The 27,496-nt window shown below is 35.3% G+C and overlaps 1 protein-coding gene across 8 annotated transcripts in view; it reads left to right on the forward strand.

The window, feature by feature from the left end:
• Positions 1–27,496, forward strand: part of DLGAP1 (DLG associated protein 1) — a 410,173-nt gene that overhangs the window by 147,463 nt on the left and 235,214 nt on the right. For 6 of the 8 annotated variants that reach the window (XM_038174624.2, XM_021268892.4, XM_072034762.1 and 3 more), the window contains one exon: positions 5,631–5,741. The exons of the other annotated variants lie outside the window; for them this stretch is intronic. The gene's annotated coding sequence lies outside the window, so the exon portion shown is untranslated. The remainder of the gene's footprint in view (positions 1–5,630; positions 5,742–27,496) is intronic. 8 annotated transcript variants of the gene reach the window in all.

Consider the following 27,496-nt stretch of genomic DNA (forward strand, 5'->3'; position numbering starts at 1 on the left):
ATCAGTAGCTGAGCTGTAGACATTGAAGTATTGCATTAATATTTGCTGTGCTTGAATTAGCTGAATTGGCAGTGTACTTAAGTAGGGAGTTGGGCTTTCATATTATTTACTTAATTATATTTGTAATTTACTGTGGCTCAGTACTCAGCATGATTTTTAATTGTCTAAGGGAGACTGTTAATTTTACAAATGAGGTGGAATAAGTGCATGTAATATTGCAGTCTTGGCTTTATAAGAAGAAGGCTGTGTTCTGTGTTCATTTTTAAGCTTTATGGTATTCCCATTACTACCACACTGGTATGGTTCTAATTAAAAATTTAGAAGTTCATTTGCCAGTAGCTATTATGCAGTCTCTGTTTCTTTAATTATTGCTATTTTGCTATAATTTGGGTGGCAAATATATGATGTTCCTGCCCAGCATTTAAAAATAAAAAATAAAATAAAATCAACAACAACAACAACAAAATGTTGATGTTACTTGTTAGTGCCTTAATATGTAGTAAATTATGCTGTGAAACAGACCTCCACCAAACATCTGTGATTATCTGCCATTTGGTACCCTCACTGAAAAGGTGCACTATATGTAAAGCTCCTTTAAGTACATATTTGTAATGGAACCGATTTAGGCTGTTACAATGATGTTGATATCCTGATCTTTCTTGTAGAAAAATTGCTAGTAACATTGTCATTCTTTCAGTGTGGATTACTTAATAAAAATAACAGAATTGAAAAAAAAAAAAAAAAAAAAAAAAGGCAACAAAATAATCAGGTAAAAAATAAAAAATTGGTTTATCTCCTTTACAGTATATCCTTGTTAATTAAAAATAGTTCATGACAGCAGAAACCTAGGAATATAAAGATCCATCATGTAGGAAAGAAACTAAGTAGCTTACTATGTAATAAAAAGTTGAAGGCCCAAGCTTCATTTTTGCACTGGTATTTAGGTTTACAATAATGGTAGCATTGTAAATTGATATTCTGCACAGAAGTAGTACAGAAATGATTAGAGGCTGTTTCCTAGAATTATAGAATCACAGAATCGTTTGCATAAGATTCACAGGGGGTCATCGAGCTGAAGCCCCCACTCAAGCAGGGCTAGTGTCAAAATTAGATCAAGTTGCTGAGTGTGTTGTTCAAATGAGCTTTCAGGATCTCTCAGGATGGAGATACCACAGCCTTCCTGGACACCTACTCCATGTTCATCTTTGTTGCTGTTCTTCTCTGTCCTTTTCCAGGTGTCTTTCTGACCAAGCCTAGCTAAAACAAGATAGTGGCAGTTAAATTATTATTTGTCACCTAAAACCTGGTTTTAGTCAACCTGCTTTTTGCAAATGTTCTGGTCTACAATAGCTAGGTAAATGAGTCACTGTTGTGTGCTGAAACTGAACCAGAAACTCAGGGTTTTAAGATGAGTCTAATTCCTGCTATGGTGGTGACTGTATGCTTTAAAGCAATTTCAGGTCAAACCTGAGTTGAGTGAAAAGTCAATTCATTGTGTCCCCTTATTAGAAATAAATAAATAAATAAATAAAAAGTCAGCACTGATCAGATAGCCTACAGTTTGAACTTCTGCACTTCTGTTAAACATCAGTATGCATATATGAAGGGCACGTCCTGCCTTCAGACTAACCTGGTCTCCTTCTATGACAAGATCCACTTAGCAGATGAGGTAATGGCCATGGATATTTTCTACCTGAATTTTACTAAAAGTTTTAGTAGTTTCCAACAAAATTCTGCTGAAGAACCTGGCTGCACATGGATTGGACATACCCCTCATTAACCCATGTTGGCTGGGACCAATGACCGCATTGTCCCCCAGGTGCACTTCAATAACTTCAAGAATCATCTTCTTCATAATTTTACCAGGCACTGACGTGAGACTGACAGGCCTGTAATTGCTAGGGTCTTCTTTTTTACCCTTCTTGAAAATTGGTATGACATTTGCCAGCTTCCAGTCTACTGGGACCTCTCCAGATTCCCAAAATTGTTGAAAAACAATTGAGAGAGGGCCCGTGATGACATCAGCCAGCTCTTTAAGCACCCTGGGATGAATCCCATCCAGACCCATGGATTTGTATGGATCCAGACAGAGCAGCAAATTCCACACACGTTTAGGGTCGGTTGGGAGTTTGTCATTCCCACCATCATGGTCCTCCAGCTCAGGGCACCCTGGGTCATGAACCCCATCATCAGTGTTGAAGACAGAGGCGAAGAAGGCATTAAATGTCTGCTTTGCCTATGTCATTTCATGTGAGGAGTCCTTTCCCATCAAGTAACAAACCTATTTTTTCTTTGGTCCTCCTTTTTCTGTTCACATATCTAAAAAAAGTCTTTTTTATTGTCTCCCATAGACGTGGCCAGCTTCAACTTTAGTTGGGCTTTGGCCACACAAATTTTCTCCCTACAAAAACGAACAGCATACCTGTATTCCTTCCTCATCACCTGACCCTTCTTCCAGCAGTCGTACACTTCCTTTTTTTGCCTAAGCTCCAGTAGAAGATCCCTGGTCAACCAGGCTGGCCTTCTTCCCTGCCTGCCTGACTTCTGATATTTTGGAATTGCCTGATCTTGTGCTTTTAGGAGGCAGTGCTTAAAGATTGACCAGCACTGATGGACGCCAATGCCTTCAAAAGCAGTTTCCCAGGGGACCTTGCTGAATAGTTCCCTGAGCAGCCTGAACAGTCTTACCTTACTTGTTTGTCCCTTGTGCAGGAGTCACTCTGTACCTTCCATCATCTTGCTCTTCTGTGCAACTTTTCTGATTTATTTCTGATTTAAAAAGAAAGCAATTGGGAACAGGGATAGGGAAGACTAGCATATATGAGCTTACACAAATAAGAAGGATCAATAGCAAGTGAGATGAAGAATTCAGCAGTTTTGAACTATTAAAGCAATATTGATTAAACTTGGGCTGTAGACTTGGATAGTGCCACATGTTTTACAGAAATAAAGTAATCCATGTCCATGTCTGAAAACTGTATCATATATTTAGAATACATGTGTATTTGCAGAAACTTCTTACATTTTGCCCCTTCTTTTACAGGTTAGGCAGCAGCTCACAGTATGACAGTATGGATAACGCCTGTGTAATGCAGGTGATTCCTTTACATTTCTTGGCTTCATTTTTTCTATCAACACTAAATATATCTGGCAAGTTAAAATTTCACTTAACCCAAGAGAATGTTGCCAGACAAGAGAAATCCATTTGATCCAGTTTCATCAAGGTTCTCAAGCAAACACCTTCAAACACAGGAGTTTCAATGGGTTCAGAGGAGTCCTTACAACAGAAGGCACTGCATAAACACTTGACTGATTTGATTCTTTAGAGGTCTATCTTAGAAAGCTCCCTTAGGAGACCTTTTATGGAAAAATCAATCCAGTTTATTTGTTACAATTAAATATACTCTGTCAATTTTATACTCTCAAGGAAAATCTAAAATAGTTATGATGTAGTCAATAACATAGTCAAATTAAAGCCCTCTCCCAAAAGATAATTCTGTCAACTGGAAATCAATGCATTTCTGAAGTGATTTAAAAGTAACTTCTGGTTATCTACCTCTCTTTTTATACCACTGCCACTCTTTCTGCTTTTACCATCACGTTTTCCTGCTTTAAACCTATTTTTCTTCCCCTTCTAACATGCAAACCTACACAGCATAGAAAGAAAAATGGCTTAAAGGCAGACTTGCTGGAGATAACTAGAAAGTTTTCTTAGCAATATGGTTTAGTGGAGGACTTGTTAGTGTTAGGTCAGAGGTTGAACTTGATGATCTTGAGGTCTCTTCCAACCTAGACAATTCTGTGATTCTGTGAAAGTTAGCTTTAGAATTATAAAGAAATGCACAGAAAATGGTTATATATCTCAAGGTATTGGCTTCCCCCAAAGCCAGTTATGTAGAATGTGTTATCATTGGTGGAACGTGTTTCTATTCAGACGTAAATTGCAGACTTACTGAACCAGCATCAGGAATTAGTTCATCTTGGAAATGGGTGTTATGGTAAATAAAAGACAGCAGCAAAAAAGCAGCAAAAGCCAGGTTGCAGTCTTCATCATCATTTACTGCTTTTGAGGTTAATGTATCCCTAGGAATAAACCTATCTTTTGTATAGAGGTTGTTTATCCTGTCCTCTTAGTGATTATTTGGAAAAACTTCAATTAAAGCTTGATGTTTTTCTATGGTGTGCATCCCTGGGCAACCTGATCTAGTGGGTGGCATCCCTGTCCGTGGGAGGGGGGTTGGAACAAGGTGATCTTTAAAGTCACTTGCAACTCAAACCACTCTATGATTCTATGATTTCCAAATGAGTTGACTTAAGAAAGCTTTCTGGACTGTGGGAAGTGGGATATCACAGTTTCTGATCAGGTTGATCTTTTCTGGCTTTATAATATTTGAGTTTATAATATTTGCAGGCTATTTTTACTCTGAAAATTTTTACTTGTTTTTCTAGCAAGCAGTGTGCAGTGGTGAGCTTTGGTCTGTGTAAAGGTGTTTACAGATGTTTTGAATGAGCATCAAGAGTGTAAAATAACTAGTAGCTTTTGATATGTTGAATAAGTTGTTGTATTCATCACATTTCAGCATAGTCGTGTCAATGCCACACTTAGTAATGTATTTTTTCTCCTTTTCTCTCTTTTATTTTACTTTCTAGTAAAAGATTGGTGCTTTTCACTGCATTTACAAGAAAAGTTGTTTGTGCTTATTCTGTCTTGTACTTATGAATTGTTCACATGAAAGAAAGAAAGAAAAGAAAGAAAGAAAGAAAGAAAGAAAGAAAGAAAGAAAGAAAGAAAGAAAGAAAGAAAGAAAGAAAGAAAGAAAGAAAGAAAGAAAGAGAAAGAAAGAGAGAAAGAAGAAGAAATGAACAAAGAGAAAATAATAAGATAGGTAGATCCTAAAGGAATGAGAAAACTTGGAATAGTGATATGACTCATAAAATTCAAATACAGAACACAGAGGAAAGCCATTTATTTCTGTTAGTCTCAATGAGTAGTACTGGAGAACTAAGAAGGGAAAGATACTCATATCAATTTCCTTACCAAAGAAAGAAAATGGCTTGGAAATAAATATTCTCTATTTATATAATTTAAAAAAGTAATATATTTTTAAGTGCAGTGACTTACTGTTGCAATTTTGTCAGCCACACATAGGATGCTTGCAGGGCAGTACCATGTATATAGCTGCAGCCTGTTGATTGTTTGGTCACCATTCTCTGTTGCTTTTCCAGGCAGAGGCAATAGGATTCCTTGGTGCTTTTGTAGTATGAGAAAAGTCTGTAGAAGGAAGAGGTCAGGGGAGAAGCATGCTTACAGAAAGTCACATTTTCTGAGGCAAACACATGTAACTAGCCTTGTCTTTTTCTGTAGAAGAGTCAACAAAGTGTTCAAAGTGCAAGGAAAGCAAAATGTGAGGTGGCACCACAAATGCAGCATTATACATATTCTTTTTTTGTGTGCTTTTTGTGTTGCAAGGAGGGCTGGTACCATGTAAAAATTTTGCCACCGAGCACTGATATAAAAGCCTTTCAGCACTGCTGTGATTTTTAATGAATATGTAGCTGCTTGCCATGTTAACAATTTTATCTTGTTTCAGGCTAGTAGTTTTAACTGCTGCACTTTGATTATATTTCAGAACAGTCAAGCATCAAATATTGAAACTGACATCTGAATTAAAGAGTGTGCAAAAAATCTCTTCCCTCTTTAACTATTGAAACAAACTAAAATGGAAAACTGACTAAAAGAGGTGAGTCCTTTCTTCTTACTCTCTGATCATTCTCCTTGATCTGTCTCTGCATCTCTTTTATTCATTTTTCTCCAGATTTTCTTGTAACAGACAGGAAGCCAAATGACTGGAAATTATGAACTGCTTTAATGGACATGAAGGCAGACTGATAGTTTGCTATTTTCACTTAGAAAAGTATATAAGTGATAGCCCATCTTTGTACTTATTCCTGCATGTTGCACACATTGTTAATATCAAATGCCTGAATGTTGTGGTACCTTTGTGAACTATTTTCATGAGTCTGACATGAACAGAAAAATGGAACATATAGACTTGAAGGCTGAGTAGAGCCCAATAGGGCTAAATGTATGAGCTGTTGAGTGAGTTTAGAGAGTATGAGAGAGGGGATTGATTTGGCCTGGAGGAGTATAAAGAAAGAGCATTTGAGCATTTATGGGGAACTGAAGCATCTCGGAAGAAACACAACCTAGGGAAACTTTTTTTTTTTTTTTTTAACACTAAAACCTGCAGCAGAACTGGACCTGATTGACCTGGTAGACATATTGAAGCTAAGCAGACTGCCAGCAACTCTAGCTTCTTGGGCACCTACTGAATAGTAGCAAAGTAGTGAAATATAGTAAGCAATAGCTGTTTCACAAAACTAACTAAATGAAGATAAAGTGAAATCAACTGTTCTATATCCTGTTTCTCTATTACCATACAACAAACTTTAACATAGATACACTAGAAACAGAGTATTTTAATTCCTATTTCTTTTTAAACTGATAGTCATACTACTTATAATTTAGTATGACTATAAAAGTAACTCTTATAACTCTGCTATTTTCATCTATTTATAATTTAGTATTAAGGAATTTAATGTACTAATATTATTATGCATATTTAATTATATAATCAGTTATGGGTAAAACAGGATTAGTTAGGTATAATACTGTACCTGAACTTGTAAATTTCCCTAAATGGACAGTAAATTTAAGTAATTGAATGTAATGTTTTACATGTCTGGAATATCTTTTGTGTCACTCAGGAGTCATCTTTAGTCATTGTTTTCTATTTGCTTAACACATTTCAATGAACACTTCACTTTAAAGTAACTTTTCTTTTTTTGTTTTACAATTAATGCATTGTATAATTACCCAGTAGTAACAATTACATTGTATTTTAGTAAATTTGCTATAAAAGAAGAAAATACTGATGTTACTGCAGCATTTCCAATGCCATAGCACTGTAACCTTGATGATTTATTATACATAATATATATGTGTATATATGATTCTATGTTATATACATCATATAAGTACTTCTGTGATGCAAGTATGTATTTCTAATGTCTATATATGTTAGAAAACATAACACATATTCTCTGCAGAACAGGATCTGGAACTAGCAGGCATTTTCTGACTATCTAAACTAATTAGGTCAGTTGACCTAACTTTGCCTCAATTTGGCCTTTGGTAAAACCATAGAACTTAATTCAACTGATGCTATAATGTCAGCAATTATGTGATTTTTCTCAAAGAAAAGTTGTATTTTTAGCTTAGGAATTTGTTTTTCTGGAATAATTAATTTCTTTATTACTTACATGTATTTATATAAATTACTGTACATTATTTAAAAAAAAAAAATTCCACTCAATTCCAGGTGGTTGGACAAAACAATCTCCTACATTCCCAGAGTTCAGTGTTTCTTACAGCTCTGCTTGACTTTGGCTGTTACGTGTTCCATAATTTGGATATCTTTCTTTTCTAAGGGTCAGGGAAGTTAAAAATGATGCAGTAAAAACATTATTAAGGCTATACAGTCATCTTTGTGAATATTAGGAAGTGTGAGATTACAGGTTGTCGGTTCACACACACCATGACAGTTGCTTTCTAACAGCATTTTTTTCCCATAGTTTTACTTGAAGTTCACCTGAGTATTGGTGGTTTCTGTTTTTACTGATTAAGAACTCATGATTTACTCCTATTGATTTACTCCTTATATAGGCATTTTATAGAGCCCATTTATTCAGTTGATTGACCAAATTTTGGACTGAGTACTTAAGATCTAACAGTATAAGTATAATCTTTGGTGTTTGAGAATAAAGAATGAGGAATGAAAGAAGCCAGGGACAAAAATACCTGGATCGTGTTGGACTGGTGTAGGGGAATATTCATAGCATTCCTTCAGCTTAGTAGAAAGTTTTGTGCAACCTTTGTATACACACACACATACATGCATCCATGCACACTCTTACTATAGAGCAACCCTCTGATTACTTGCAAGAAGCAAAAGCACCACCACTTGGAGGGTAGAACAGAGATTTTCTCAGTGAGTATTTGCAGAAGATGTGACATTAAAAATTGTTTCAATATAGAAGAATATATGGGACAACACAGTTGGAAGAGAATACAGACAAGTGTTTTTTATTGTAAATGTATTGAGATGTTGGAGAATTAATTGCTTGTTATTAAAAATGGAAAGCTGAGGGAAATACTGGAGGATATAGTAATATGAGTGTGACCAAAACACTATTAGAACTTTAAAATATATAACATTCATATAAAATAATTAAAATAATATCTGAATGGACAAAATGAGAGAAACTAAGTAGTCTCATGAAGGAATACATGCTGTTCAAGGAAAGCACCCATTTTTTGAGTTCCCCATCAGTTTTTTTACCTTTCTATGAGAGGAGCCTTATTGCTTGGGGCAAAAAGGATGTAAGGTAAGGACATAACAAATCTCTTAAAAAGGGAATACAAAATAAAGCATTAAGTCATTGAAGAAACTATTTTGACTACTGACACATTCATTAGAAAGAACAATATATCATTGATGTACTTTATTGTGAATTTGTTAAAAGGAGGTGCAGAAGGGAATTAAATATGTCATTAAATGGCAATATGTTTATCAGCAGGGAGAAGGTGATTAAGCTTTGAAAAACCTAGATGAGAATCTCTATGAAATGTGTTAGGGATCCAAAAGAAACTTTAATGAGACTAAATAAAAGGAATATAATTGATCCTCTTCAGAGCAAATTTATGAAAGATGTAAATCTTAAGATCTTCCTGTCTCACTGAAAGGTAAGGTACTGGATGCATGATATTAATCATGCAGTAGTTTTAGGCTCTTCAAAATATTATTCCATAGCAAAAAAGGACACATGATATTGAGAAAAAATTACCAGTTAAAAGATATTATGGTCATTGATGCAGTACAAGAGGAACTATAAGATATTTTACTAATAATACTATCATGAAAATAACAGGTAGTTGTCAGGAAGGGAAAAGTTAGAAGTGCTGTCTCAGGTAAAGTACACTGAAAAGGCAGAAAAGCTTAGATGAGGCAAAGGTAATGGAGAAAAGAAATATCAGTTTTCAGGAGCTAGTTATGACTGCTCATGGCTTGTATGTTTGTTTTAAGAAATGTATAGACAAGACTTTTCATTACAATTTGAATGGTAATTCCCTATGAATTAGAGAATAGAAACTTAAATAATGAGATAGAGAGGTGAATTGTATTGTCTGTTAGATAAAACTTGAAGTTTCAAATGCAAATGCATGGTATATATTCCACTCTCTTCTCTACTTATGCAAAATTGAAACATCAATATAAAAGATAGAGATAACCTTCCAAGGAAGAATATGTGCACAATGAGAGACATCTGATGAAATGATTAAGATTCTGGATTTTTTGCTTTATGAAACAAAGTAGTTACACAGTCAGCCTTAGCCTTCATAAAAAAGTACTGTTATCAAATTAGTTATAAAGAGCCAAATGCATTTTTGCACCTAGAGGCAAGTTAGAAGTCCAGGGAATGTCCATAATCTTTGGGATGAGGTGGATACTGAGACTGCTCCTGGACACTCCTTAGATTTGAAGGCTGAAGAGACAACAATGATGTCCTTACAGAAAAATCATGATCCTTTATTAAGCATGAGGGAAAATTGGGAGAGAAAATATTTTAAAATGTCAGATAAAGAAGTGCTGAGATATAGGGTAAAATGTTGTGTCAAAAGTTTCATTTCTATTGATAAGTAAAGAAACAATAATTAATGACTATGTGCTATAGACATTTTGAATAATATAATCTTTAATATAAATTATGTCAAGATGCAAAACCAGAATCTTTTATTTCAAAGGTGAGAAAAGTATTGGGTTGGTAAATGTGGTGGAACAGGCTAAGGAAAGGACAAAAAAAGTAACTTCAAGGCAACATTGCTTTCTTCTCAGACCACCCCAATACCTCGATGAGTATGAGATCATAGAAGAGGTTAAAAATAACTAGATAGGAAAGGAAGTGAGGTAAAATCTTTAACCATCTCCTCCTTTGTTATTTTTCACACATTTTCTTATTTTATGTTAATCCTATGGAATGTTAAACAGCCCTTTAACTTTAAAATGCCTTTCCTTGTGACTATCTATTCTTAGAGTAAAATACACTGCCTCAACAGACCTGTTTGTGAGTGCACGGTTGTTGGCTGGCAGCCCTGAGACCAAGGGACATTAGAGTTAGGTGACAATATTGTTGAAAGAAAAGGTCATAGCTCAGGAAATGCAAGAGATTTTCAACTTACTTATGTTCTTCTATACTCTCTTAGGCATCTACTTCCACAATTGTTTATGGCAATAGCTTGATGGGTGCTTGAATGCAGCATGACTTTTTTTGTAAGTGCACACCATTGGAATTGGATGCCTGTAAGAAGCTTGCATGGTGAATCAAAAGTAATAACACCATTAACTCTGAGAAAGGGAGCATTCATTGTATGCTTATCGTTCTCTTCCAGTACAAGTTTCAAATTGAGCACAGTAGGAAATCCTATTTACTCCCATGGTATAAAATCATATCTCTGAAATGATTCGCCTGTGTTAGAAACAAGCTGCTCTACAGAACTGCCACTGTTTTTAGACTACTGATTGGGGGAGAGATGTCTTTCTTAGGTTTCCATAAGCAGGCATGCTACTTCATAATGGTTTGATGGAATCAGCCTCCACATGTATCCTCACACTGAAAAGACCACAGGCAGCACTGACTAATCTGTTCTTATGTGATCTGAATTTGTATTTTTGTATGATCCTAACAGCTAAAGCAATAACATCAGCAAAAATCTGATTCAGATAATCTTTTAGATTCAGTGTTGCAGGCATGGAACTTGCATCATGCAAAATGAAAACAGAGGTTTGTCCTTACTGAATAGTGAGAATCTGACCAAAGCATATAAGTAATCTCTTCCAACTCACTGGGTAGTACAAAACGACGTTGTTCTGAAAGACTTATTTTATAAAAAACTCTCTTTTTGTCATGTGGTTATTATTATAAACTGTTTCTGCATTCAGTTTTCTTTCTATCAGATAGATTCTATTCATCTTTTGTTACCCTTTTCTGCCAGCTCTTTTACCTTCTTTTTAGGTACAGCAGGCACACTTTTAAAACTGACTAACAATATCACAGAATCACAGAATTTCTAGGTTGGAAGAGACCTCAAGATCATCAAGTCCAACCTCTGACCTAACGCTAACAGTCCCCGCTAATATGGGAAAGGGCAAGATAGCAGTGGGTCATGGTAAGGACAGCACAAAAAATTGTCGTGTTTAGGACTTGAATGCTCAAGAGACACCACAATCATGGCTGGCTGAGGTGACTAGGTTCTCAAGATCAAATGGAAAAAAATATATATATATATATCCTTAACAAAGTATGTTTCATCAAGAAAAAAAAAGTGTAATCATGTATTTCTCAATTGACTGCTTTTAAAGCATGAATTTACTAAGCATATATTTCTGAATTTTCTTGACTCTAAAAACATGAATTTACTGAGCACTTTTTCACAAATATTCATCATACTGGATTTATTTTAAAAGAGATAAGAAATATTTCAGTTTTATAAAATCAAAACAATTAAATTTGCACTTAGCTGTTAAGAACTGGCTAGGAACTTAAAACTAAAATTCAGATCTTGCTAATCCTGGAATAAAAGGACAATTTCAAGGTGTGGAAGATAATAAGAAATCACCAAAATCATAGAATCATATAATGATTTGGATAGGAAGATCATGTAATTTTAACCCCCCTGCCATGGGCATGGACAACTTCCACTGGACCAGGTTGCTCAAAGCCCCTGGCCTTGAACACCTTCAGAGATGGGGCATCCACAGCTTCTCTGGGCAACCTGTTCCAGTGCCTCACCATCCTCTGAGTAAAAATGTCTTCCTAACATCCAATACAAATACCTTTTAGTTTAAAGACATTACAAGTAAAGTCCGGAAACAGTTCAAAGGTTGGTGAAGTGTTAAGGAGAAGGGTGAGTTACTTAAATATTCTGGGTGAATTTGTATGTTAAAATATCCTGTGTGTCCTATATTAATACAGACAAATATAGTGGATAAGAATTAGGCAGTAAAAGAACAAGGAATTAAACACAGGAGTATGATACTATAAATCAAAATTCTGAAAATATTTTTGAGGGTGTGATGTTTTACTATCTGTAATATAATTCTGCAGGTGACAGGATAATGCATTGCTTGGACTTTCAAATATGAGGACAAGTGGCCCAAGTGTGGCTACTCCAGGACCAACTTCATTAAGGTACTAATGTTTGAAAAAGTTGTTGAAAACTGGAGAGACTTTGGTAGAAGCCATTAGTTTGTTGTAGGGCTTGGTTGCCAAGATAAGACTAAAAGAATACAGCCTATTAGGTTCAGTGGAGGGGGAGTCAGAAAATTATTTCACTGTGGAAGACAGCAAACCACTGAACTTGTAGAAATTGCAAACAATGACAAAAAAGAGCTTCAGTATGTGAAAGTTATACCTGGAAATGGAAGCAAAGTGTGTATCTTTAGACAGAAGTAAATAAACTTTGGAAGAATTTACCAGTTGTCCAGTGCTGTGGATCCTTGTAACTTAAGAGGTTTCATCTGGAATTCGGTCTAGGATTGCTGAAGCAGTTTGGGGAAATAGATTAAACATCCTTGAGATTTACTTATTAAATTTACAAGGTATATATTGGGTTCCTCTGAAAATTTTAGAAACACAGCAAAGCTAAAAGCAGTGCTCCCTTTTTCAGTCACAAATTACGGGACTTGATCAAAGGTGTTGTGAAGTGGTGTGAAATGTTCTGTGACACTTTGCAAAGAGAGTTAGACTGCATTGTCATAATGGCATCTTCTGCTTACAGACTTAGCGTATTTTGTAGGTAAGAATAGCTAAAAAACACTTTGACCTAATAGGAACCTACTGAGATTGCTGTTAATGTAGTTTCAAAGTGTTTTCTTGCACTCCATCTGTGCTATTTCACTTCCATTCTTCATTTGCTGGTAGGGAAAATATTGAAAGATGAGGTCTGTGTACACTGAGAGCATCTAGCAGCTTAGTAACTGCTTTGTTTCTCTTAGACCTTCAGTAATTGCTTTTTACCAAAGCATAAATTGTCTTTTGAGGATCTCCCCTGGGATCCAACTGTGTTAACCACAGAAGGTCCTGAAATATGACAAGTTAGGCATATTAACTAAACTTGGTTTTCTGTTATGTTGTCTATAGAAATAATTCATTTCAGACTACTGTGTACCACCAGAAAAACTGATCTTATGTCGGTGAGTCTGCTTGACTTAATTTTACCTTGGTGACAGTTATATTGAATTAGCAGTTACATAGACATGTTGAACATCCAGTCATGCACCAGTACAAGCAGTAATTTCACTGTCACTGGACATTGCAACAGATACTGTAGAAATTATCTTTGTTTTTTACACCTCACTGGGTTCTGTAGGCCTAAGAACCACCAATCCTAGAAATTTCAGTGACAAACCTGTAAGCAGTAGAAGTACCATTTGAAAGGCAATTTCCTACTATTATCCTATCAGATACAGAGATATGTATCTGAAATAGGATGGTCGTGGAGGACAAAGTAGAGATCACCTATGGATGAGGAAAATCAATGTATCTCTTGAATCAGAGTTGGATTCTGTCCTGAACTTGGTTTATTCACAAAGCTGAGTTTTGCGAGGCTCTAGAAATACAAATTCTGCCTGATACTCTAAGTGTAGCAACAGCCTACAATTTTTTGTTTTGTTTTCATTATAGTTGTTGCAAGAATGCACAAATTAACAACCTGGAAGCAATTTACGTAGAAAATGAAAAGTCTGCTTGTTAATACTTAATGAATTTACAACTTCTGTGTCCTCCTATTGATAAACAGTTTTTAAAGCTTACTTTTTATTGTATAAGGAAACAGGCTTATATCAGCCAATGTTAAAAGCTCAAGGTACAAATAGTTATATTTGTATATAAAAGTGAATGTAGTTGAATATAAAGTATCAAGAAAATCTAATGGTTGAAGTATCATACATATTTTGGAAATCTGTTTATCCAAGACATCAGTGTGACAAACAACATATGGTATTAGGTTACTGGGGCTGTACAAGTATATATGTCATGTGTCATTTTTATGTATCATTATCAGAATAAAAATTATGTTGATAAGATTGCTGCATTTCTTCGTTATTCTGTAGATCTTCCACATGGAAGTCCAGTCCATGTCAAGTCCAACAAGGAGATGCAGCAATATGTATTTCATACAAGTTATTGATGATAACTGCTGTGTGTTTTCTTTGCATGGCTATTGAGGTGTCCTAATGTTGGAAAAAGAATCAAATTTAAGGTAATTCCAGAAGATATTATGCTTTCAATATAAAGACCTTTGTGCCTGACATTCAGGTTGAAGATGCCCAGTGTTCAAGTAGTCAGTTGTTTTACATTCTTGACCGAGAGGATGAAAGCCCAGATGTTAGCAACATAGGATTTGACATTTCTGTAAGTGAGCAAGGCCAAAAGATAATATATATCCTTGTTAACTTCAATAACCTTATAATGCAACTATTCAAATGATATACTTTACTTTGCTCCCTTTCCTCATATAAGTGTCTTGCTTTTCTGTAAGGCTGTTGTCATTTTCACTTCAGAGAACTGCCTGAAGATACCCTCTCATCTGTAGCAACTGAAGAGTGTGCACTGCTTCCCAATGGTTTTGATAAAATTAGGGTTTAGACACAGTAAAAATAGAAATGTGCTGCTTTATGATAAAATAAGTTCACTCTTTGGTTTAGCTAAACGAGCCTGGTTTGAGCCTGAGTTTGCACAGTATTAGTCATGTAATTATTAAATGGCATTACACTACATTATATGAACATGCTTATTTATGCATATATGTATATCTAGTTTCATAAAGCATTTTGTAAAAATAAAAAATAAATGTAATTCTCTCTGTCTCTCTATCCAATTTGAAAATGTAACTCAAAAAGTGCTTTCAAGCAGATGAGAGAACCTAGCTGTCCCAGGAGGTACAAATTGGACTGATTAGGTCAAAACATATTTTCTTTAATATGTGATGTGGAATTTTCCCATAAGGTAAATAATACTAGGCAGGACTGAAGCAAGTCAGTATGACATCAAGAAGGAAATAGCACCAGTGGGTTGAAATGTGATTTTAGGTAAAGTAGACTTTCTTATATTTAAGATCAAGAGCAATTCAATATGAGAGATTCATCTAAGTGATTTTGTAGGGGATGCAACAATTTTAATTCAATAGAAATAAGAGGGATATGACAGTAAAACCAGCACTTCCAACAAGATGCTAGTGAACCTTTGTAGGATTTTTTTTTTTTTTTTTTTTTTTTTTCAGGGGGAGCAGGGGGTGGGGGGAAGTTGTAACAAGGATGAACTTTGTCCTGAAGCAAAATTTCTGATGTAGTTTTGACTCTGTGATACTTGGTGACACCAGTCAGATTTCTTAAAGTATCATGAAAAGAGTTAGTGTCTTAGAGCAACAATAAGCAAAGAAGCAGAGGCTGTAGGAAAAGCCTGACAGAACCGGACATAGCATGGAATAATTTTCAAAAATACCAGCTGTGATGGAGCATCTGGTATAAGGTTAGACAAATTAATATCTTGAGACTGTTTGGGTAATTAATTAATCTCTTGCTGGAATATCAATAGCCTGAGTTTCTAAGAAAACAGAAAATAATTGTTGTATCCTGATATCCTTGTAGTACAAGAATTTATTTGTCTTGCACTGCCTGACTGCCTAACCCTTCAGCATGGTGGGTTTTATATTTTCTATTACTAATCTCTGTTGTACATGATATTATGGTAAGATGGAATGCTTGTAGCACATCCTCTCTGAGTAATTGGTTAGCTGCCAGGGGAAAAGGAAAAATCAATAATACCAATAATTTTTTAGGTCTTAATATCTAAAGCAATTGTTTTTTGCAAGTAGCTCTCGTTGTATGTGTAAATCTGTATGGCTATTTTGTTTTGATTGTATTTATTTTCTCAGTGCTTTCCTCATACTCAAACAAATTAATCATAATGAACTAAAGAAAAGTCTTTTTCTTCCTCTTTCAAAAATGTGAGGTTAATTACTTTCTGAAAACACATACCTGCCATGAATCAAATTATCTGGTTTCAGCTTAGATTAGATACTTGATTTGCAATTAAAAAACAAATGGTAAAACACATTAAGAATGACAAATGTAGTTTATTGGATCGTTACCTTCCAGTATTACAGATGTTCTGTCTCGCATGCAGTTCAATTTTATTTACTAATTGTATGTAAAATATCGTTATATTGTGATTCTTCATGACAGTGTTGATACTTCATCTGAGATACTTCTTGGTTAGAATGATTGAAAAGGATTGGTGTAAAAATGAGTATTAGTTACTGATAGTTTGTATAGCTTTAAAATAGTTTGTGCAGCTTTTAAAAAAGGACTGAGCTCCTTTCTTGCATATTTGAGAAACAAAAACCTGTTTATTTTCTGTGAGGAAATCTTGAATACATTGCTTTCTATAGAGATGTGATAAAGTGGTGTTTTTCTTTCAACTTGAAAAAAATAAATGCCTGTCATAGAGGGTTACACCTCTGTGCAAAAGGAGGGAAAATCAGACTTTAAAATATTACTTTTGGTTATCTTTCAACATGCATAACATTAGCTTAAGATCTTATTCATAGCTACAGCATTACTAAAACAAAGGAAGATGTTTGAGGCAAAAATGCTATTTTGTCTTTTCCAGGAAAATAAAATGCAGATTTGTGGCATTTTTCAAACTTGAATTATTTATATGTCAAACATCACCCTGACAAATCCTGATTAAACATATGTGAGTTTTCTTTATCTGTTCAACAGTTTGTCCTTCAGTTTTTAGTAATTCTCTTGACCCACCAAAATCTATGGAAGCTGAGACCTTTATATCCCAGTCTGAATATTGTTCAGATCCCAAAATCTCTCTGGCTATATTGAGTATAGATATATTTCTTTTTTAATCTTAACTCTTGATATCTAGGAAAAGGCATTCTTTCAGTGCAGAACTTATTTAATTTGTTAATTATCCTTTTCTGTTCTATTCATCATGACAGTATCTGATATCCTGACACACGTTAATCATATTCCTCTATGCTCATTCCTCTAGCATGAGCTCTAGAGGAAGCACTGGCAAAGAGCTGAGATGATGTGGTTGATTTTTAAAAAGATGAATCCAGCTAGAAGACTTCTAAACTAGTTACTTAATAAATGCCTTTTTGTACAGCAGACAAAAAGAGAAGAACATTTAGATAAGCCCAGAAGTTATTTCTAGTTGTCTGTGGCTTTCTAATGAGTTATGGTACATCATTTTGTCATCCTCACATGCATGAATGAATAAAGAAATAAAACGGCACAAGAAACCACCAGAACTTAGTCTAGCTTTGTTACAGAAATGTGTCTTTCACCCTTTTTAGTTGCTTCCAAAATACTAGTTTAAAAAAATAAATAAATAAATAAAAATCAGTTTTGCAACATCTCTACTATCTACCCCTGGATGTTCCTTAGAATGGAAATTTTATTAAGATTTTTTTTTTTAATGCTATGGACTAAGAAGCTTGTCCTGCAGTATTTGATGTGTATTTGTGAACAAGGTTCATGACATTAAATGCCAGCATCTAGAAGGTACTTTTCAAATGCCTTCTTTTTCCTCTGACTGTTTTAAGCAACAATGTTTTTCTTCACTGAGTTATCTCCCCAGTGTATTGTTTTTGCTTTTTACAAAAGGAAACTGTTTGGCGGGTCTTTTATTTATGTTCCTTCCCCTTGGCCTGGAAGTCTCTAAAATATCAACTTGTTTGGCCTTCTTTGTCTTTTCCATCATTCTGTCTTTTCAGAAGTAAGGGCATACAGACAGTGCTACTAGTCACTAAAATATTTTCTATTCAACAAAAAGCTTTCCTGAGCTTGTGTCTATCCACAAACACTTCTTTTTTTCTACTTTCTTCATCCTACTAGGGATGATTCTTCCCATGGGAAAAAAAAATATATATATTTATTATTTGTTTTACAATTTTTTTCCCATAGTCTAAACTAACAGCAAGAAAGTCACCTGGCCTGTACTGTGGGGTTGGTTTTGCAGAAGATAAGAATATTTACATAGAATCACAGAATTGTTTGGGTTGGAAAGGATCATAAAGACAATTTAATTCCAATCCCTCTGACATGGGCACCTTCCACTAGACCAGGTTGCTCAAAGCCTCATCCAGTCTGGCCTTGAACACCTCAGAGTGTTCAGAGATGAGGCATCTACAGCTTCTCTGGGCAACTTGCTCCAGTGTTTCAGCACCCCCATAGTAAAGAATTTCTTCCTAATATCTAATCTAAATCTACCCTTTTTTAGTTTAAAACCAATTCTTTTTTCTATTAGAAGAGCAGAGGGAAAATCACCTCCCTCGACCTGCTGGTCGTGCTTCTTTGGTGCAGCTCAGGATATGGTTGGCTTTCTGGTCTGCAAGTGCATGCTGCCAGCTCATGTTGAGCTTCTCATCAACCAACACCCCCGGGACCTTCTCCTCAGGGCTGCTCTCAGTCTCTTTTTTTCTTGCCAGTTTGTATTTGTGCTTGGTATTGCCCTGGCTCATATGCAGGACTTTGCAATTAGCCTTGTTGAACTTCATGGGATTTGCACAAGTCCACTTCTCAAGCCTGGCAAGGTCCCTCTGGATGGCATGCCTTCCCTCCAGCATGTTCACTGCATCACTCAACCTGGTGTCTTTGCCACACTTTCTGAGGATGGACCCAATCCCACTGTCCATGTCACCAACAAAGATATTAAACAGTGCCAGTCCAATACTAACTCCTGAGGAACACCACTCATAACTGATCTCCACCTGGACATTGCACCACTGAGTGCAACTCTTTGAGCACAACCATCCAGCCAATTCCTTACCACCAAGTGGTTCATCCATCAAATCCATGTCTTTCCATTTAGAGACAAGGATATCACTCAGAACAGAGTCAAAAGCTTTGCACAAGTCCAAATAGATGATGTCAGTTGTTCTTCTGTCCACCAATGCTGTAACCTCAATTGCAATTGCCTTTGCCTATTACGTAGTAGAGTGGAGAATTGCCTTTTTATGAAAGAAAACAGAATTTTAAAAGGAAGCCTGTGTTTCCTGTTAAGCAACAGAAAGTCCAGTTATAATAGAGGAATATCTAGACTGCAAGAGGAAAAAAAATTCCATGTGTTTTTTAAAATAGCCTTCTTCATAGAATACAACTTACTATAGAAGGTCTGTTGGTTTCCAAAAGTGCAGTGGACCGTTTTAAAACATCAAATAATTATAGGCCCAAGAACCTACAAGGCAGAGTATGTTCTTCTGCTTGTTTGTAATCATCTCTCATTTAACTGTTCAAATAATTCATAATTTCACCTTTTACATTACTCATATGTAATGTAGGACTAAAAAACTGTTCTATGCAGTTTTCATAACATTTGTATAATAACTGTAAAGTTGCACACCACATTAACTACTAGTATGAAATATTGCTATCAAGTGTATGATATATGGTTTGTTCTGATAATTGTATAATTTAGCAGAGTGTATTTGGGGCAGATCTCCAGGGCAGTGGGAACGAGGTTGTGGTGGTCCGTTCTATGAAGTTTGCTCTGCTTGTGCTTAGCAGATTTCCTTTTATTTTTTACTTTGGACTTTCTTGGTAGGAGAGCTGAGGTATGTGAATGTCTGTGCAGTTGAATTTAAAAGGTGTTATACCACGGTCACAGACAAATTCACCTCTAATTTGAAAAATCTGCATTCTGTAGAGTTATAATTTAATTATTATTGTTTTTATGGTGGCATTTTTCTTTCTTTTTTCTTTTTTTTTTTTTTTATATTTCCTTTAGAGAGCAATAGCTATGTGATAACATACTAAAGCTGTCATGTAAAAATTTTTACCCTTAGTAAATGCAGAACAACTTACAATTTGGACCTAAAAATAGCACATCTCAGCAGTTTGTGTGCACGCTGAATATCTACTACAATTCTCTACAACAATCCCAAAATAATTATTTCTGCATGAATAAAAGCATCTTCCCTTTTCATTTGTAACTTGGTATTTATTTTCTTTGTGTCTTTTTTTTTTTTTTTTTAGGATAAGTCAAGTACAATATTTTTTTTTGTTTGTTTGTAAACTCTGAAGTGGCAGAAAGGCAAGGAAAAAAAATATTGATTTAAAGATATTTACATATATATATATATATATATATATATATTATACCTGTAATGTGTATAGCTATATTATGTACAGTGTCCTATTTAGGTCGCAGTACCTAATCCTTTGTAATCCATCCTCTCCTTCCTATTTTCCATAATGACACATTTTAGATACCAAATGTCACACTTCTGCAAGATGCAACTAGGCAACAAAACTGCTACTATATTTAGCACTTTCACAAGTCCTAAGCTAAACGCATACTTCTATATCATATTTATTAAAATAAATAAATAAGAAATTCAAGTGAAAATAATTATTGGGTAACTCAGAGAATAAATTGAATGAGGTGTAGGAGTCATATGCAGCCTTTTTATATTGACTTTCTGTTAGATTAAGGATTAAATATGTGACCTTTATAGCTTGGCTGATCCATTTCCAGTGAAGATAAGAACATACTTTTAACTGTTTCATGTAATGAATGATTCTCTTTGATGATCTATTGGACAGCTTGGTAACATTTCCTTGCAGGATGAAGTCTTCTGACAGCTGTTAAGGTAAATTCTAAGTAAAATACCATCCTTGTCAGTGTTCTTCAAAAGCCAGATACTTTAAAGATTATTTGTAATAACTGTATCTTAATTTTAGGGAGATTCTTTATGAACTTTCTTGATACATTGCATATTTCTGAGAAAATGCTTCAACCAAAGTATCAGTTGTAATTCCTTGAGTTCTACCACTCTTCTACCACTGTTCATTGACTTTCACTTCATGTCTTAAAGAGGTTTCACTACAGTAGTTCTACCTAAATGGACTGTTAAAATTCAGAGTCACTGAATCATGCAGGGCAAGCACGTTTGAGTACGTGTCATGAAAGTTAATAAGCAAGAAAGTTTATTCAGGCAAATAATGCCTTGTTTCATAAGGAAATTATCAGAGTTTTTTCAAAGCACAACTACTTTGTTTCCACTTCACAGATCTTAGGTTGTGATTAATCAATTAAGGAAGTATTAGATAATAACTTCTTAGATGGGGATTTATTAATTAATAACTTTACTCTGCAACTACAAATTGCTATACATAGGAAAACATAATCTGGAGCACACAGTCAGTGAAAACAGAGTTGGTTGAGTAATACCACAGTGCTATAGGCAGATCTATGAAAGCTCTGGAGAAGTAGGAGAGGTGAAAAATAGAAAATTTCTTACCTCGTTAACAATTTTTTTACAACCTTTAGTTCTCCTTATGATTTCAACTTCCATTTTCATGAAAAGTGTCCTGTTTAACATTAATGTTTGATAGGTGGGTCATACTGGGGAGGGACTCTGTCAGGAAGTTTAGTGATAGGACAAAGGGTAACAGTTTTAAACTTAAAAAGGGTAGGCTTAGATTAGATATTAGGAAGAAATTCTTTACTGTGAGGGTGGTGAAGCACTGGCACAGGTTGCCCAGAGAAGCTGTGGATTCCCCATCCCTGGAGGTGTTCAAGACCAGGTTGGATGGCCTTGAGCAACCTGTTTTAGTGGGAGGTGTACTTGCCCATGTCAGGAGGGTTGGAACTAGATGAGCTTTAAGGTCCCTTTCAACCCAAACCATTCTGTGACTACAATTTTGTGATTCTAGGATACTAATATATTGACAGAGCTAACCAGTAAATATAAAGATGAAAAAAGTAAGGTTAATTTAAATGTTCATGTCAAATATAATTAGGTGGTAGTTATTCAGTACAGTTGTTGTTTCCTGATAATTCATCTGTGCAAACTGAAAACTCATTAAAAGAGCCCATTTCCTAAAGAAAAGAGGTTATAGCATCCTAATTTGAAAAATCCTCATGTAAAAGTAAAATGGCAGGATCACAGCAAATATAATAAGGCCTAAACAGTGATTGACATGAACTGTTGTCCAGAGAATTTATTAAGATAGTCAGTCTTCACAGTTTCATTGCCACTGAATGAAACAAATTTGCTCTTAAGTCACAATCCCTCCTTCTTAGGCATTATAAAAGCCATGTGCTCACATTCTGCTAAGGCATGAATGTCATTCCATGTCAGTGTACTTCTCTTCTATACTTGCATGGCTTAAAATCAGAGTAAGAAAAGGCCATGATAATTTTAATGTGTCTGATAATACTTAGGAGGAAATTATTTGTGTATCAAAAAGAGGGAACACAGACACAAAATATGCAAGAAATCCTCAGGACTTTAAAAATCTTAAAATTGTTGCATAGTTTCTTTCTCAGAAAGGATCCCTGTGGTAGTATGGTACATTGGTAGTAAAGTAAAGCATAAATATTCAATTTGTTCCTGACAGAGAAGTAGAAAGGTAAGGAAGATAATGAAAGAAATGATTTTTAGAATTTACCATAATTGTATATTTTTTCATATATGACAGTAACAAAACATTGCTGTATTTGTATATGTTAATTGCATTAACATATTAATGCAATTATATACAATTAATATCCAGGTTAATCTACATTAACAATACAGGGAGAGCAAAGTCTCAGAGCTGAACTCTTCTTCTATCTTTAACATAAAATTTTCTTTCCCTGTAGAATGCAGAGGTGTCCCCCCATACTCCAAATCCTCTTTGTCTATGTGAGACCAAAAAAATATCAGTTACTAATGCAAAAAAATTGTAAAGGCCAACAAATCTTATTTTTCAGCTGTCAGGATCATTTTCTCACTTCAGCACAGGGCAAATCTGTCTCATTTCTCATTCTAACTGTAATGTTTTCTGGACTTTTTTTTTTAATCTTGCCATAGCTCAAGTCAAGCATGGCCTAAGTTGTCTGTGCCTTTTACTCATGCTTTGATATTCATTTACATTGATGTAAGGGGTTTCTTGTGTTATTTATGCTGTTTACAAGAGGAGCTGCTGTTAGACAACATATCTACAGTATTTGGAGTACTGTGTTCCATCCAAGCATCTTAGCTTCCCTCACATCTCTCCTCAAAAGTTACCTCTATCATAAAACAAACAGAAAACTTTATCACATACAATGTGGATGGTTGATAGTTATTACTGATAGTCAGCTAGGCACTATATGCACACTAAACCTGTATTAACGGATCATCTTCATTTTTTTCTCTCCATACATAGTCTTATGTTCTCATTAAATCTTTAATTTTAATGGCAGAAATTTGCTCTCTGTTCTTCTGTACCCTATCATACTTGGATGTTGAAGTGGCTGAAGCTACTTGTTAATAACTCTGGTTTTTGTTCAGGCTGTGTTTCTTTATTCCTGCACATCTTGATTAGCTGCTCCAGGCTGAGTTTTGACAGCATGGGAAGTGGGAAAGGACATGAGCAGTGCTCTAAGAATCATATGCATTTAGTATCAGCCTTTTTTTTTTTTTTCCAAATTTGTTTCCTTTATTTTCTGTCCCTTTTGGTATAATTCACTGTCACCATTTCCTCAGTTTAAACTTTCACTAATTTCAGGTGCTCTCTCTCTCTTCTTCAGATAGCAGAGCTCCTTTGACTATGTATGTGATTTAAGCCTCAGTCGGGCTTTGTTGAGGGATTTGAAATGGTGTACGTCCAGTGAATATGTGGAAAGGCCTAGGGAAAGCCAATGAAAGCTGTTCAGTACCTATTCATTCAAATCTGAGTTAGATGAATCAAGCAGTTCCATGTGCTCTTATCATTTATGAATAAAGGCCATCTGGTCCTTAGAAGTTTATGCTTGTCTCCCTTCATAGTGCTTTTTTTCTTGAGTAAAGCAGGATATAAAAGTTGCATTGCACTGAAAAACACAAGAATGGGACAGTCTATTTACCATTGCCCTCCTGACCATACAGTTGTAATATCGACACAAATTTAAAGTGCAATGGGAAACACTTTGAAAACACCAGTGAAAGCCTTTTACATATCATGAATCATTTTGTGCTTTTGAGATGCTTAACCTGTACAGTTATCAAAAGTAGTAGAGAAAAAGAGAAAAATCAAGAAAATAAATTTGGTTAAAGTGTTTTGGTTTCAAAACACAAAGCTGAAAACAACTTTGAGTTCATTTCATTTGTTTTGGAATGAAATAAATGACATGTAGACAAAAATTACAAATCTTGTGAAAATTATGATTTTCAACAAAAATCCACTTTTATTTGAAAAATACTCATGACTACTTCTTTAGTGTTACTGTTTGTGTTTTTTATGTTCATATTCCCTTTCTGCCACAAAATAATAAAAAATAAAGGCCACTGCATGGTAAGAGGAATACTAGTAAATACTAGTTGAAAGGACCAGGGACATCCTGCTGACATCCATGTCAGCCTTATCTGAAAGTGAGTGACATGTTGGCAGATATACCCAGGTCCACAGCAAGGTGGCTGACATCAGTTTGTCTCCATCCACCCCTGTAGGTATGCATTTTGTCCTATTATGTCTGACCCACACAAGAACTGGTATTGTGTGGAGAGGAAGCTCAACTGTTTGGGAGAGAGTACCTTAGATTGGGGAGATGTCTGTTCTAATAGCTGTTTTGCTTTTGGTCTCAATGAGCTCTAGGCAAGGCAGCTTGCACTCCAAGGCACTGCACTCCAGTTTCCTCAACAATTAAAACAAAAGTGAAGCACTTGAAGTCTGGCTGCATAAAATGCCCCATAAGAGCTCTCTCATAACTGCTCTTGTAGAGCACTGGACCGATGAAAATGAGGATTGTGCTCCCCACATGCAACCCATCAGTAGACAAGGCAGAGAGAAGCCTACTCAGACCCAAAGTCACTTTCATTCTGTCAAATATGCCTGCTGCTCAGGCACAGAAGTAGTTAGTTGTGTCTACAACATGGCAGCAATACTTTTCCTGAAAGTATAACTTCAAGACAAGATGACAAGAGAACATGCATTTTGATAGCATCGTTTCTACTCCTTGTGAAGGAGTTTTTGTATTTTTCTCACTTATGACAGTTCTTGCTGTTGAACCCTGGATACAGCCTGGATCCTCAACCCTGTATTCTTAAATGTTTTTCATTCAATAGTTCTGTATATGCAGGTCTTTTCCAGAAAACTTGTGAGAATATGATTCTATGAGTGTTATATTCTCCTGCTCTGGCTGGAAGTTCATGAGTATATTATTTCCAGGAGTATTTTAGTGTGCCCAAACTGTATTCATACAAAAGATATATTTTGCTGATGAGATGCCATAAAATACATATATATATTAAAGATTGAAATATTTGCTAGGAATTCTTTTCTAAAGTAGATATTTTAGAGATCTTTAGCCTATATTAGGCATGGAATCTGAAACATTGTCCTCACCATACAGTAGTTTTCACTATTAACATACACAGAGTCCAAACTAATAACCTATTTTTCCATAGCAGGTAGGATAAAGAAGCTTCTGGATGTACAGTTTTATCAGTGTCATCACTGCAAGATGAAAAATATTGATGAATGAATGAGCAAAGGTTTGATTTGTTAATTATGATGAGAGAAGACTGCAAGAATTGTCTTTCGTTTTGCCAGTGGGCCTTTCTATTAACAGCTGAACAACAAATCTGAAAAGTGACAGAATTAAATCTTAGTAAAATAAATAGAGATTTATTGTGCAATATTAGCTGTTTTTCTCTCCCTCATGATTTTCTGCCTGACAGAAGTCAACCAACCAGTGTCCTGTTTTCCATGAGTTTTTAAACCTACAGTCCTAGGATGCTAGAAGTCAATAGAGAAGTACAGGAGTCTGGAAAAAGAGACTGAGAAAAATAAGCTTCTTTTCAGCAGGCTTATATGTACTATATGGAGGGCTGTACTTTCCCAGAAAGATTTGTGGCATTGAAAAACATTGAAGACTATGGCTCAAAAGATGAGGAGAAGAAAAAAGAAAAAAAAAAAAAAAAGTTCATCTGATTATTTTTATTTCTTTGCGTCACTTTATTATTTTATTATTAGATTTTATTTTTCTTTTTCCTAATGGAAGACCAGATCTAAATCATTTTTCATATTCTGGAAACTTCCGCTGCCTCCTGGCAAAATTACTCAGGCCTCATTTGGACTCTAGCCGAGCTGCTTCTGCCTGGAGGTGAAATGGATTACATGAGTCAACTATCTCTTTAATGATCTTCTGTTTATTAACAAAGAGGATACAGAAAGCATATTTTTTTCTGAATACAGGAAGAACAAACAGCAGGCAATTTCCTTGCCTGCAATGCCATCTCAGCCTTTTCAGCCTGTCTTTTGTACCATGGATTTATTTTTTAACCTCTGTACAAAGACACATATTCACAACTTCTCTTCTAGTTCTCTGTGGCCTGACTCTTGGCTTTGGGCAGGTGGTGAATTCTGAAACTACAGTTTCATCATACAAGGTGTTCAGTAATGGTGTGGTTAAAGGAATTCTGTCTCTTCCATCATGAAGACAGTTTCACTGAACTAAAAGTTGACCTCACTGTGACACAGCACTAGACTGAATGCCTGAGATGGGTAGGGTGGGTAGGGTTGGCTTTAACACTGAAGAGTTCTATAATGTGAAAATGTAGCTTGATGTTGCTGTGTTGTTGTGCTGTGACAACACTATCTTACAAAGATATAATGACAACACTATCTTACAAAGTTAAAGTCTGTTTAGCCCTGTCTTCAGCCATCAGCAACCACAGCTACCATGGGAAAACAGAGGACAAAGCACACAGTGATAGAGACTTCTCCAAAATTTTATCCCAGTGTCTAACAGGTTAATTAGTTAATTAGTGCCCAGTTACCCTCTGCCATTGGTAGTAAATATTGGATAGGTACTTGACTGCAACAAATACTGTATCAGTATTGCACTGCTGCATTTTTTTTTCCTTAGTCCCCACAGAAAATGTAAATTGGTATGATGATGCAGTCTAATTGAACCAAAATTTCATTCTTCTTTCACTGTGTTTTAAAAGGCTCCCTTAAGTTACAGTGAAGGGTCAAATATGTATTGGAATTTTAGTTTCTGGAGGTGAAGCACAGTTAATGGTTTGAACTGTGATGCAATAGTAAAAAAACTTTCTAATGTATCAGCTAATGATGCAACCGGTCTTTCCTTAAGCAAAATATTTATGCAGCTTTAGGTTAATGACAGGTGTTTAAGAAGGTGATCACAGTTGTGGGTAAGTTCCATGTCCCACACTTTGCCCTCATATTCCCTACTATTTTGCAAGCAAAATAGTAAATTTGACCACTAAATAATTACTTTTGATTTGAAAAAAAAAGAAATAGCTGACACATGAAAAGGCTTTAAAAGTATTTAAATAGCTTTTTTTTTTTCCCTTTGGAGGAAGCTCCAAGTCTTCCATTTA

Source organism: Anas platyrhynchos, chromosome 2 (assembly GCF_047663525.1).
Source record: "Anas platyrhynchos isolate ZD024472 breed Pekin duck chromosome 2, IASCAAS_PekinDuck_T2T, whole genome shotgun sequence".
Classification (NCBI taxonomy): domain Eukaryota; kingdom Metazoa; phylum Chordata; class Aves; order Anseriformes; family Anatidae; genus Anas; species Anas platyrhynchos.